Source organism: Physeter macrocephalus, chromosome 7 (genome assembly GCF_002837175.3).
Source record: "Physeter macrocephalus isolate SW-GA chromosome 7, ASM283717v5, whole genome shotgun sequence".
Lineage (NCBI taxonomy): Eukaryota > Metazoa > Chordata > Mammalia > Artiodactyla > Physeteridae > Physeter > Physeter macrocephalus.
Genome location: NC_041220.1, coordinates 129,295,639 through 129,311,282, shown reverse-complemented (window position 1 = coordinate 129,311,282; position 15,644 = coordinate 129,295,639).

Here is a 15,644-nt window from a genome sequence, read left to right as displayed (position 1 = left end):
TACATGTGCACAGGAGTATCTGTGTCCTATAATAAATGAGAATTGAGCCAGAAAAAGAGGTAGTCTGATATTTGTTTAACGCATCTCGTACTTGAGCCTGCAGGAAGGGAAGATACTATAAATGGCCATATGCCATAAAAAATGCCACAGGATTTTTCAACCTAAGATCTGAAAATTACTGCATGAATCAGTCAAAAAAAATCATGTTCCATTAATACCGTGGAATGTTTAGACGGTTGACCTGCTTCTATCTGGCCTGTTAACAAGTATGAGCTGGACATATTCAAATGTTTTGTTTATTGTTTTCTTTATTACTTCTTTTCTTAGTTGAACATAAAATGTAACTGGGGAAGACTTATGTCAGTACAAAGGGATCATTTAGATGAAAAGAGTTACTTTTCATTTAAAAAATCTACATTATTTACATTGGCTCTGTTAAAACTGATTCATAATTATTAGATGTGTCATATATATTTGAATTTGAGAAACAATTAGTGTTCAGTTATCAAGTATATTAACAAGTATGGGAATATAATTCAGTAAGCATCTGGCCTAGTCATAAAATAAGCATCTGTCTTAGGTTTACAATTTAGAATATTTGATTATTTTAAGCCACGTTCACAAGTTCAGATATTTATCTGCAATCTGGTTGGACCAACCTGACTTCTAGAGTTGGAATATAAATCAGGTGGGACCAGACTTCACCACTCTCATACATTCTTCCCTCACTAGCCTTTAGAATGTGCAAACACAGAATACGGCAACAATAATGGAGATACCATGAAAATAACATCACATGAATTGTCACTGACAAATAAAACTTAATTCTCTTCTCAACTTTGCTTATGTGTCTGGGCTGAAAATTTTCTTTAAAAACATCACAATAATATATCATCATGCATGTCTTCCTACTGTTAAAGTAAAGCAAATCATCATAATAAATTATTTCCTCTGTATTACACTTTATATTTTATGGGTCACGATGCCTTTTGTTCCTTGGAATAGCCCTGTTTATAGGAATAGCGTGTGCTAACATATATATACTGCTATATGAAACAGTAGTCTCAGATTTTCCTAACAGTTTAATGCTAATATTAAATTGGTATCTATTAGACTAGTTATGATTTTAAAAAATGAAAGCTCAGAAGCATTGTTCCCTCAGACTGCCATTTACCATACACATAACATACAAACTCCTTGTATAATGTTCAATTTTGTTCCAAACTAATTTTCCAGCCTATCACTCGCTTTTGCCCCATGCATCTTCCACTTCACCCAAATAAGTGCACTTGCACCTTCTCCATTTCCTTCCTTTTAAGAATTACTCTCCTTTGCCCATAATTTTAAAGCTTGTGAAAAGGTCTTTTGCAGCACAGGCAGCCTCTACCTTGCATTAGAACTGTTTATATGTCAGTCTTAACTGTGAGAAGTTAGCTCTCAGTGTAAATGATTTCATTTTATTTCTCGCTGAATATTTATTAAACATACTGAGTACTCTTGTACCAAACATTATGATAAGCACCTTATATCATAACAGTTAATCATCATGACATTAGAATTATACTGTGGATTAGCATTGTTTTTCTGATGAGGAAACTATGGCTTTTAGAGGTTTGGATCATGGCCAGGCACATACAGCAAATATAGTAAGCATAAGGATTTGAATTCAGGACTCAAAGCACAATCTGCTAACCACACACTATTTACTGGTTTCCAAATTAAAGGGTGTGAACATGAATAAAACAAAGCAAAGCAATAAAAGCAAATAAAACATACAAATAAATAATATGCATCAGTTTATGTGGACCAGATGTCCCCAGGCCTGCCACTACAAAATGAGGGCACATGTTCATTTTAGAAAGGAAGAGGACTCCATTCCCATCTTAAACTGCCCGGCTACTCTGCCCTAAGAGGAGGGAGTCTACATTTATTAGTGGGTGGGACCACTAGGTGCTAAAACGTCTAGTGTGGTTCTTGAATCCATAAGGGTATTGCCATACTGCTGGTCCTCTCTTTGCCTCTACTCATACCCATCTGCAGCCTGATCCTTGCTTCTCTATATGAGGGTGACTGATGGTAAGACTTTAATTCAGGCGTATTAGACAATAGAAAGTCCCACTAAGACCTTCAGCTTAGGCCACATACTTCACAGGAGATATCTGGTCATCAGAATCTTGTTTTCCATTTACTGTTGTTGCCTTAGGAACCTCATAGGAAGTAGTGAGTTAGGGCAGGTAGGATTTGGGTTCTTGAACTTCATCCCAATTGTCATTTAACATTAGCCCAAACTCCCCACTATTTATAACACTTTTTTGGAAATGCACGGATTTCAAAAATTTTCATTTTATTTTATTCGCTTTTGTTTTTCCTTAATTTTTCCGCAGCTTTACTGAGGTATAACTGACAAAATACTGTATATATTTAAGGTGTAAAATGTGATGTTTTGATATCAGTATACTGTGTGTAATGGTTACCACAATCAAGCTAATCAATATATACATTATCCCACAGAGTTGCCATTTGTGTGTTTGTGTGTGAGACAGAGTAAGATGAAGACACTTGAGATTTACTCTCTTAGCAAATTTCAAGTATACAATACAGTATTATTAATATAATTACTATGCCATACATTAGATCTCTAGAATTTATTCATCTTATAACTGAAAGTTTGTACCCTTTGACAAACATCTTCCTATTTCCCCCACCCTATAGCCCACAGTAACCACCATTTTACTCTCTGATTTTATGAGTCTGACTTAAGATTCCACATATAAGTGATATCATGCAGTATTTGTCTTTCTGTGTCTACCACGCAGTTCAAACACGTTGTTCAAGGATCAACAGTATATATTTATATAAATATACATTCATATATGTATATATACCTATATGTAACATAACATACATTTAACATATTACATATAATATATACTTATATATGGGTAATATATATGTGTGTATTCATATCTATTGATATATCCGTAATCTCACAATTTATTTTTCCATTCATCACTCAACAGACACTTAGGTCATTTCCATATCTTGACTATTGTGAACAATGCTTCAATGAATACGGGAGTGCAGGTATCTCTTTAAGATACTAATTTCATATCCTTTGGATATATACTCAGAAATGGGAATTGCTAGATCATATGGTAGTTCTGTTTTTAATTTTTTGAGGAACCTCCATTCTATTTTCCATAATTACTGTAGTAATTTACCATCCCACCAATAGTGCACAAAGGTTCCCTTTTCCCCACATCCTTGCCAGCGACTGTTATCTCCTGTCTTCTTGATAATAGTCATCCTCCTTAACAAGAGTGAGGAGATATCTCACTGTGTTTTTAATTTGCACTTCCCTGACGATTAGTGATGTTGAGCACTTTTTCATGTACCTGTTGGCCATCTGTATGTCTTCTTTGATGAAATTCAGTTCCTTTGCCCATTTTTAAATTATTTTTTTGTATACTTGCTATTGAGTTATACATATTTTGCTTAATAACTCGACCAGATAGATGGTTTGCAAATATTTTCTCCCACTCTGTAGGCTACCTTTTAATGTTGTTTCCTTAGCTGTGTAGAAGCTTTTTAGCTTGATGTAGTAGTCCCACTTGTTTATTGTTGCTTATGTTGCCTGCGCTTTTGGTGTCATACCCAGAAAATGATTTACAAGACCATTGTCAAAGAGCTTATTCTCTATATTTTCTTCTAGGAATTTTACAACTTCAGGTCTTCTATTTAAGGCTTTAATCCATTTGGAGTTGAATATGTATGGTATAAGAAAAGGATCCAATTCATTTTTGTATGTGGATATCTGATTTCCCAAACACCATTTATTAAAGAAATTATCCTTTCTGTATTATGAATTCTTGGCACCCTTGTCAAAGATTACCCTGACTGTATATGCCTGTGTTTATTTCTAGGCTCTCTATTCTGTTCCATTGATCTATGAGTCCATTTGTTTTCCAGTACCATACTGTTTTGATTACTATAGTTTTTAAAATACATTTAGAAATAAGGTAGTATGATGTCTGTAGCTTTGTTTTCTTGCTCAAAATTATGTTGGGTGTTTGTAGTCTTTTGTGGTTTCATATAAATTTTACAGATGTTTTTCTATTTATGAAAAGTCTGTAGATCTCTGGGTAGTATGGATATTTTAGCAATATTAATTCTTCTAATCAATGAACAGAGTATATTTTTGTTTATTTGTGGTTTCTTTAGTTTCTTCCAGCAGTGTCTTATATTTTTGTGTGTAGAGATCTTTCACCTTCTTTGTTAAATTTATTCCTAAGTATTTATTCTATCTTTTCCAGTTTTAATGATATATATAATAATGGACATACACAGCACTGTATAAGTTTAAGGTGGATAGTATAATGATTTGGCTTAAATGTATCATGAAATGATTACCTCAATAAGTTTAATGAATATTCATCATCTCAAACAGATACAAAATTAAAGAAATAGAAAATTTTTTTCCTTGTGATGATAACTCTTAAGATTTACTATTCTTTTTGATGCTTAATATGTTTTTCTAGTTCCTTAAGGTGCACATTAAGGTTGTTTATTTGAGATTTTTATTTTCTTAATGTAGGTATTTATTGCTATAAACTTCCCTCTTAGAACTTCTTTTCCTACATTACATGAGTTTTGGTGGGCTATGTTTTCATTTTCATTTGCCTTAAGATACTTTCTGATTTCCTTTTTGATTTCTGCTTCAACCCATTGGTTGTTCAGGAGTGTGTTGTTTAATTTCCACGTATTTGTGAATTTTTAAATTTTCCTCCTATTACTGATTTCTATCTTTACACTACTGTGGCTAAAAAAGGTACTTGGTATGATTTCAATCTTCTTAAATTTGTTAAGACTTATTCTGTGGTCTAACGTAGGGTCTTTGTGTACTTGAGAAGAATATATATAATGTAACTAAAATAGTTTCTGTACTCTCCATTTTAATTCACTGATCTATATGACTATCCTTATGTTAGCATCACACTATTTTGATTATTGTATCATTGCAGTAAGTTTTAAAATCCGGAAGTATAAGTCATCTAACTTTACTTTTCAAGATTGTTTTAACTATTCGAGTCCCTTGAATTTCCATAGGAATTTTAGAATAAGGTTGTCAATTTCTGCACAGAAGTCAGCTGAGTGAATCATTTGGTGTTGTACTTCAAAGTGTGCAGCTATGGAATATGCACATTCACTCTGAGATGACAATGGTTTTAGCAGGGCTTTTTAAAACTGTTTCTTTCTCTGATCTCTCTATTAAACTATCTTTCCCATTTGGTATTACACTCAGTTCCATTAACTAATAGTTAATTGTTTCACTGTTTTTGACAATGTCTTGGAGAATAAACAATTCCCTAGTCTGATCCAGTTAAATTTGGGCCCCTTTTGCAGAAGTGGTTTTTGAGGTCAGTCTTCAAGGTTTGTTTTGATATCAAAACGGCTCTACTTAGCTGTCTCTTTCTCTGGTTCTTTTTGGTAAACTAGCCTGCCTACAGTTTAGCTTATTTCTCTCATGTGCTGCCATATTTCTTTTAATTGCTTGCAGCCAAAATCTCTATTATTTTCAAGAGCGCAGTTAGGCTTGAATTTCCCCACACTGTTCTAAATAAAATCATTTCTTTTTGTGGAAGGTTTCAGAGTTCTATGTTCTTATGGCCTGTCTCTTTCCCCTGGAAATAATCTCTGTGCCACTTCTTCTGAGCTGGAAGTGGGAATAATGGCCCACTTGGTTAAGCTTGTTATTCTTTATTAAGAGGAACTAGTATTTTTGAGAGCATTATTAGGCATGAACTTCCCATGAAATCAGTTCCTTTGGGGAGATCTTTTTTTTTTTTTTTTTTCGGTACGCGGGCCTCTCACTGTTATGGCCTCTCCCGTTGTGGACCACAGGCTCCGGATGCGCAGGCTCAGCGGCCATGGCTCACGGGCCCAGCCACTCCGCAGCATGTGGGATCTTCCCAGACCGGGGCACGAACCCGTGTCCCCTGCATCGGCAGGCGGACTCTCAACCACTGCGCCACCAGGGAAGCCCCTTGGGGAGATCTTTGATCTCTCTTTTCTCACAGACTTCCTCTCCCACCTAGCCAAAATCTTTGGCCAAAATCTCCGAACCACTACTCTGGGCATTGGGTGGGGTGGTAGCCTGTGCTCTTTCCTGCTTGCCTCTACCAGTATGGAAACCTCTACCCTACAAGCCAGCTGGGACAAAGACAGTCAAGGCCCTATTAATTTTGGCTTGCAATGCCTCTAGGCAGGGCCAAAGGTAGACGCTCTTTAGACAGGGTATAACCTCTATACCTTATAGTTAAATAGGGTAGAGTCTCTATTCTGTAGATAGGGGTTGGGTTGAATAAGGAAACCCTTGGACTTTGACCAGGATTATCGGGAAACTACCCTCTTCAAACTGGAGTTAAAAGAGTTGAGAAATCAAAAGAGACTTCAGAAACCTTATAATAGGTTGAGTTTTATTTAAATGAGAATAACAAAGAAGGCCCTGGAATGTCCCATATTGTTTGTATTGATGTTTTATTCATAGGCATATAATGTAAATGTTGGTCAGTTATATATATGAGTAAATTATCTAGGAAATTTCAGGGCTTTCTGTATATTAAAATGAGACACAAGGAAGATGGCAACTTACTTCTATCTTTAGATATTATAAGAGGAATATGATTACCAGAATTGCTGCATCCATCATTAAATCCTGAGAGATAACCCAAGAGGAAGCATATTAGCTGGGAATGATAGAGGAGAATGACTGGAAATGGCTTTCATGACATTAACACTTTCTAAGTGGGCCTTGACTCATTACAGGATATAATAAGTTGCCATTGAATAAGTCAATAGATTTGTATTTATCCCTTACTTGTGGCCAAAACATTTTGATAAAGAAGGGGGAACAATATTTTCAGTATATCTATAGTTGATGGAAAATTTGGAACTATGAGGAATAAAACACGGTCATAAAATTTGAAGAGAAAAGAATGAAAGGGGCTATAGTAGGGGAGAAGTCAAAATGAGAGGTAAGAAACAGAGCAAGTGAGATCTCTTAGAACATGTTATAGAAATCTGTCCTTATCAAAGGGACAGAAAGGACTGACTGGAAGATTTTAGGCAAAGAAGGACATTCAGATTTATATTTTGGCAATATTGTTCTGGCAGAAATGCAGAGAATGTATTTGCAATGTAGAAACAGAATGTGTGTACAAATAGAGCAACTGAAGGTAAAGAAATGCAAGGGAGACATAACTGTAACTGGGATTTTGAAATATGCAGTAGAAGTAGAGCAAAAATGTCTAAGCAGTAACTACAATAAAACATTTGATGGATTGGGTTAATGGACTAGACTTTGAAGGGTGTCAAGAATGATATCTATGTTCTGTTCTGCAGTGGAGTAAACAGTGATACTATTTACTAAGATAGTAAACAATGGAAGAAAACCACACAGCAGAATAGGGGACAGATTGTGAGTTAAGTGAAGAATTCAGTGAAAAGGTGCATGGGAAGGTCTATATAGACAGATTCTCTATATCTAGGTGACAATTAAAGCAATGCATGAGAATGAGATGGCTAAGGGCCCAGCGTTGAGCCTTGAAGGATGCCAACAACTGGCTTTATAGAAAACGAAGAGGCAAGAGAGAAAACAGTAAGATAGAAGCCAAAAGATTCCTGTGTTAGTTAATCCAAAAAGAAAATGTGCTTTAAAAAGGAGGTAGAGGAGGATTGTGATCACACTCGTTCATGTAAAATTATAAAACTGAGAATGCATTTAAAAGTAGATGGAGATTTGAAATAGAAAAATAAATTATTCAATTTGGCTGAATTCTAGAGTTTCCAAATTCCAAATTCATCTTTAGAACAATAGATGCTTTTATATTACAATCTGAAATGCAAAAAATAAATGTGGGACAGAACCAACTAAATATATATTACATTCATCAAAAATGTCTAACATATCTAAAGTTTATCCTAAATAATTTAATAAGTATTACCACAGAAAATCATATATCCATTCCCTACAAATGATCAAAACAAGCTTCTCCAAATTAAGAGTACCCAGAGGATTATATAGCTGTAATTCTAGCATTTGTGAAGGATTTTATGTTGTTATTTACTAGATGATCAAATGAAAATGTGAATTTGTCATAGAAACTCATGTCTGGAACTGAAAATACACCACTTCTTGAGAATTACAGCACTTCCCCACACAATAGTGCTGCATGCAATCTGAATCCTTCCAGGAGCTTAATTCAAAAATATGGTTCTAATAAACAACATAGTTTTACTAGTTTTAGAGTACAGCTAAAATCCAATTTGAATTCAGTGGGCTATTGTGAGTTTTGTAAACTACAATTTTCTATCAAGTGGAAATAACCATTTTTGTAGACAAGAATTTAAGATTGGGGTTTGCTAATGAAAAGTCATGAACTCCAGGAAAAGATTGGAAGTGTTTGTTAGATTGATCAAGCTTGTGGGTGGTCAGTTGCAACTCCACTATCTTGCAGTTCAGGAGAAAAATAATGGCTGTGCTAGCTTGCAAAAATGTATGCACAACCCCAGTTATTCTCTAAAAAATTATTGTGTGGGCAATAATTGTTTTTTTTAAATAACTTTCTCACGAGGTCATTTTCACATATTTGAACAGCTATCCAAAACTTATAAAAATTTTTCATTGCTGAATTATTTGAATGAGTAAAATCTGTACTAGATTTGTTAGACATTGTTTTAAAAATGCCGGTCACAAACATAATCTCTCCTATCTAAACATCAATAACCAAAAAAATTTCTTTTCAATCACTTTATTTCAAATAATACATTCCTTATAACTATATTCCAAGAAAAACTATGCACGAGTATTAGATCAAGAGAGAGAAAAACATCTGTATGAGAGGCAGTATAAGAATCTGTTTCAGGGAGTGACCTTCAAGATGGTGGAGAGGTAAGACGTAGAAATCACTTTCCTCCCCACAAATCCATCAAAAATACATCTACATGTGGAATAACTCCTACAGAACACCTACTGAACGCTGGCAGAAGACCTCAGACTTCCCAAAAGGCAAGAAAATCCCCATGTACCTGGGTAGGGCAAAAGGAAAAAACAGAGACAAAAGAATAGGGACAGGATCTGTACTTCTGGGAGGGATCTGTGAAGGAGGAAAGTTTCCACACACTTGGAAACCCCTCACTGGTGGAGATGGGGGGTGGGCAGGGAGGAAGCTTCGGAGCCACGGAGGAGAGCGCAGCCAGGGGTGCGGAGGGCAAAGGGGAGAGATTCCCGCACAGAGGATCAGTGCCGACCTGCACTCACCAGCCCGAGAGGCTCGTCTGCTCACCCGCCGGGGCGGGCAGGGGCTGGGAGCTGAGGCTCGGGCTTTGGAGGTTGGATCCCAGGGAGAGTACTGGGGTTGGCTGTGTGAACACAGCCAGAAGGGGGTTAGTGCGCCACAGCTAGCTGGGAGGGAGACCGGGAAAAAGTCTGAAACTGCCTAAAAGGCAAGAGACCATTGTTTCAGTGTGCACAAGGAAAGAGGATTCAGAGCACCACCTAAATGGGTTCCAGAGATGGGAGCAAGCCGTGTCTATCAGCACGGACACCAGAGACAAGCATGAAATGCTAAGGCTGCTGCTGCAGCCACCAAGAATCCTGTGTGCAAGCACAGGTCACTATCCACACCTCCCCTCTCAGGAGCCTGTGCAGCCTGCCACTGCCAAGGTCCTGTGATCCAGGGACAACTTCTCTGGGAGAACACATGGCATGCCAAGGGCTATTGCAACATCACACTGGCCTCTGATGCTACAGGTTAGCCCTGCATTCTGTACCCCAACCTGCCCCAGCCTGAGGGAGCCAGAGCCCCCTAATCAGTTCCTACTTTAACCCCGTCCGGTCTGGGTAGGGAACAGATGTCCTCAGGCAACCTACATACAGAGGTGGGGCCAATCCAAAGCTGAAACCCAGGAGCTGTGTGAACAAAGAAGAGAAAGGGAAATTTCTCCCAGCAGCCTCAGGAGGAGCAGATTAAATCTCCACAATCACCTTGATGTACCCTGCATCTGTGGAATACCTGAATAGACAATGAAACATCCCAAAATTGAGGAGGTGGACTTTGGGAGCAACTGTAGACTCGGGGTTTGCATTCTGTATCTAATTTGTTTCTGGTTTTATGTTTATTTTAGTTTAGTATTTAGAGTTTATTATAATTGGTAGATTTGTTTATTGATTTGGTTGCTCTCTTTTTTTTTAATACATATATATTTTCCTTTTTCTCTTTTTGTGAGTGTGTATGTGTATGCTTCTTCGTGTGATTTTGTCTGTATAGATTTGCTTTTACCATTTGTCCTAGGCTTCTGTCTGTCCGCTTATTTATTTATTTATTTATTTATTTTTGTATAGTTTTTAGCGTTTGTTACATTGGTGGATTTGTTTTTTGGTTTGGTTGTTCTCTTCTTTCTATTTGTATTACTTTTCTCTTTTTAATAATTTTTTTTTAGTTTTTACTTTAATAACTTTTTTATTTTATTTTATTTTACATTTATTTTATTTTATTTTATTTTATTTTATTTTATTTATTTTATTTTATTTTACTCTTGTTTCTTTCTTTGTTTTTCTCCCTTTTCTTCTGAGACGAGTGGCTGACATGGTCTTGGTACTCCGGCCGGCTTACAGGCCTGAGCCTCTGAGGTTGGAGAGCCGAGTTCAGGACATTGGTCCACCAGAGACCTCTCAGCCCCACGTACATCAAAGAGTGAAAGACCTCACAGTGATCTCCATCTCAATGCTAAGACCCAGCTCCACTCAACAACCAGCAAGCAGCAGTGCTGTATACCCTATGACAAACAACTAGCAAGAGACAAACACAACCCCACCTAACAGAAGAGAGGCTGCCTAAAATCATAATAAGTTCACAGACAGCACAAAACACACCAGCAGACGTGGTCCTGCCCACCAGGAAGACAAGATCCACTCTCATCTACCAGAACAAACGGACAAGTCCCCTCGACCAGGAAGCCTACACAATCCACTGAACCAACCTTATCCACTGGGGGCGGACACCAAAAAAAACCAGGGAAATACGACCTGCAGCCATGAAAAAGAGACCCCAAACACAGTAACTTAAGCAAAATGAGAAGACAGAGAAATACACAGCAGAGGAAGGAGAAAGGTAAAAACCTACCAGATGGAACAAATGAAGAGAAAATAGGCAGCTTACCTGAAAAAGAATTCAGAGTAATGACAGTAAAGATGATACAAATCTTGGAAATAGAATGGAGAAAATGCAAGAAACGTTTAACAGGGACCTAGAAAAACTAAAGAGCAAACAAATAATGGTGAACAACACAATCAATGAAATTAAAAATTCTCTAGAAAGAATCACTAGCAGAATAACTGCAGCACAAGAACGGATAGGTGACTTGGAAGATAAAATAGTGGGAATAACTAACACAGAGCAGAATAAAGAAACAAGAATGAAAAAGAATTGAGGACAGTCTCAGAGACCTCTGGAACAACATTAAATGCACCAACATTCAAATTATAGGGGTCCCAGAAGAAGAAGAGAAAAAATAAAAAAGGGACTGAGAAAATATTACAAGAGATAATAGTTGAAAACTTCCCTAATATGGGAAAGGAAATAGTCAATCAAGTCCAGGAAGTGCAGAGAGTCCCATACAGGATAAATCCAAGGAGAAAGATGCCAAGATACACATTAATCAAACTATCAAATATTAAATGCAAATAAAACTATTAAAAGCAAAAAGGGAAGAGCAACAAATAACATACAAAGTAATCCCCATAAGGTTAACAGCTGATCTTTCAGCAGAAACTCTGCAAGCCAGAAGTGAGTGGCAGGACATATTTAAAGTGATGAAAGTAATCTACAACCAAGATTACACTTCCCAGCATGGATCTCATTCAGATTCGACAGAGAAATTAAAACCTTTACAGACAAGCAAAAGCTAAGAGGATTCAGCACCACGAAAACAGCTTTACAACAAATGCTAAAGGAAATTCTCTAGGCAGGAAACAGAAGAGAAGGAAAAGATCTACAATAACAAACCCAAAACAATAAAGAAAATGGCAGTAGGAACATATATATCGATAACTACCTTAAATGTAAATGGATTAAATGCTCCAACCAAAAGACATAGACTGGCTGAATGGATACAAAAAGAAGATCCATATGTATGCTGTCTACAACAGACACACTTCAGACCTAGGGACACATACAGACTGAAAGTGAGGGGATGGAAAAAGATACTCCATGCAAATGAAAATCAAAAGAAAGCTGGTGTAGCAATTCTCATATCAGACAAAATAAACTTTAAAATAAAGACTAGTCAAAGAAACAAAGAAGGACACTACATAATGATCCAGGGATCAATCAAAGAAGAAGATATAACAATTATAAATATTTATGCACCCAATATAGGAGCACCTCAGTACATAAGGCAAAGGCTAACAACCATAAAAGGGTAAATCGACAGTAACACAATCATAGTAGAGGACATTAACACCCCATTTTTACCAATGGACAGATCATCCAAATTGAAAATAAATAAGAAAACATAAGTTTTAAATAATACATTAAACAAGATGGACTTAATTGATATTTATAAGACATTCCATCCAAAAACAACAGAATACACTTTCTTCTCAAGTGCTCATGGAACATTCTCCAGGATAGATCATATCTTGGGTCACAAGTCAAGCCTGGGTAAATTTAAGAAAATTGAAGTCATATCCAATATCTTTTCTGACCACAACGCTATGAGACTAGATATCAATTGCACGAAAAAATCTGTAAAAAATACCATGAAATGGAGGCTAAACAATACACTACTTAAAAACCAATAGATCACTGAAGAAATCAACAGGAAATCAAAAAATACCGAGAAACAAATGACAATGTAAACACAATAACACAAAACCTATGGGATGCAGCAAAAGCAGTTCTAAGACGGAAGTTTATAGCAATACAATCTTACCTCAAAAAAAAAAGAAACATCCCAAATAAAAAACCTAACCTTACACCCAAAGCAATTAGAGAAAGAAGAACAAAACAAAACCCAAAGTTAGCAGAAGGAAAGAAATCATAAAGATCAGATCAGAAATAAATGAAAATCAAATGAAGGAAATGATAGCAAAGATCAATAAAACTAAAAGCTGCTTCTTTGAGAAAATAAACAAAATTGATTAACCATTAGCCAGACTCATCAAGAAAAGAAGGGAGAAGACTCAAATCAATAGAATTAGAAATGAAAAAGGAGAAGTAATAACTGACACTGCAGAAATACAAAGGATCATGAGAGATTACTACAAGCAATTATATGCCAATAAAATGGACAACCTGGAAGAAATGGAGAAATTCTTAGAAAAGCACAACCTCTGAGACTGAAGCAGGAAGAAATAGAAAATATAAACAGACCAATCACAAGCACTGAAATTGAAACTGTGATTAGAAAACTTCCAACAAACAAAAGTTCAGAATCAGCTAGGGGCAGGACAGGAATAAAGATGCACAGGTAGAGAATGGATTTGAGGGCATGGGAAGGGGGAATGGTAAGCTGGGACAAAGTGACGGAGGAACACTCCCAAACTCATTCTACGAGGCCACCATCACTCTGATATAAAAACCAGACAAAGATGTCACAAAAAAAGAAAACTCCAGGCCAATATCACGGATGAACATAGATGCAAATATCCTCAACAAAATACTAGCAAACAGAATCCAACAGCACATTAAAGAGATCATACACCATGATCAAGTGGGGTTTATCCCAGGAATGCAAGGATTCTTCAGTATATGCAAATCAATCAATGTGATACACCATATTAAAAAACTGAAGGAGAAAAAACATATGATCGTCTCAATAGATGCAGAAAAAACTTTTTACAAAATTTAATACCCATTTATGATAAAAACCCTCCAGAAAGTAGGCATAGAGGGAACCTTCCTCAACATAATAAAGGCCATATATGACAAACCCACAGCCAACATCGTTCTCAATGGTGAAAAATTGAAACCATTTCCACTAAGATCAGGAACTGGACAAGGTTGCCCACCCTCACCACTATTATTCAACACAGTTTTGTAAGTTTTAGCCACAGCAATGAGAGAAGAACAATAAAAGGAATTCAAATCAGAAAAGAAGAAGGAAAGCTGTCACTGTTTGCAAATGACATGACACTATTTGTAGACAATCCTAAAGATGCTACCAGAAAACTACTAGAGCTAATCAATGAATTTGGTAAAGTAGTGGGGTACAAAATTAATGCACAGAAATCTCTTGCCTTCCTATTACTAATGATGAAAAGTCAGAAAGAGAAATTAAGGAAACACACCCATTTACCATTGCAACAAAAAGGATAAAATACCTAGGAATAAACCTAACTAAAGAGACAAAAGACCTATATGCAGAAAACTATGACACTGATGAAAGAAATGAAAGATGATACAGACAAATGGAGAAATATACCATGTTCTCGGATTGGAAGAATCAACATTGTGAAAATGACTATACTACCCAAAGCCATCTACAGATTCAATGCAATCTCTATCAAACTACCAATGGCATTCTTCACAAAAGTTGAACAAAAATTGTCACAATTTGTATGGAAACACAAAAGACCCCGAATAACCAAAGCAATCTTGAGAAAGAAAAACAGAGCCCGAGGAATCAGGCTCCCTGACTTCAGACTATATTACAAAGTTACAGCAATCAAGACAGTACGGCACTGGCACAAAAACAGAAATATAGATCAATGGAACAGGATAGAAAGCCCAGAGATAAACCCATGCACATATAGTCACCTTATCTTTGATAAAGGAGGCAAGAATATACAATGGTGAACAGACAGCCTCTTCAAGAAGTGGTGCTGGGAAAACTGGACAGCTACCTGTAAAAGAATGAAATGAGTACACTCCCTAACACCATACACAAAAATAAACTCAAAATGGATTAAAGACCTAAATGTAAGTCCAGACACTATAAAACTCTTAGAGGAAAACATAGGCAGAACACTCTACGACATAAATCACAGCAAGATCCTTTTTGACTCACCTCCTAGAGAAATGGAAATAAAAACAAAAATAAACAAATGGGACCTAATGAAACTTAAAAGCTTTTGCACAGCAAAGGAAAGTATAAACAAGATGAAAAGAGAACCCTCAGTATGGGAGAAAATAATTGCAAATGAAGCAACTGACAAAGGATTTATCTCCAAAATATACAAGCAGCCCATGTAGCTTAATACCAAAGAAACAAACAACCCAATCCAAAAAAGGGAAGAAGACCTAAATAGATATTTCTCCAAAGAAGATATACAGATTGCCAACAAACACATGATAGAATGCTCAACATCATTAATCTTTAGAGAAATGCAAATTAAAACTACCATGAGGTATCACCTCACACTGGTTCGAACGGCCATCATCAAAACATCTACAAACAATTAATGCTGGTGAGGGTGTGGAGAAAAGGGAACCCTCTTGCACTGTTAGTGGGACTGTAAATTGATACAGCCATTATGGAAAACAGTATGGAAGTTCCTTAAAAAAACTAAAACTAGAGCTACTATACAACCCAGCAATCCCACTGCTGGGCATCTACCCTGAGAAAACCATAATTCAAAAAGA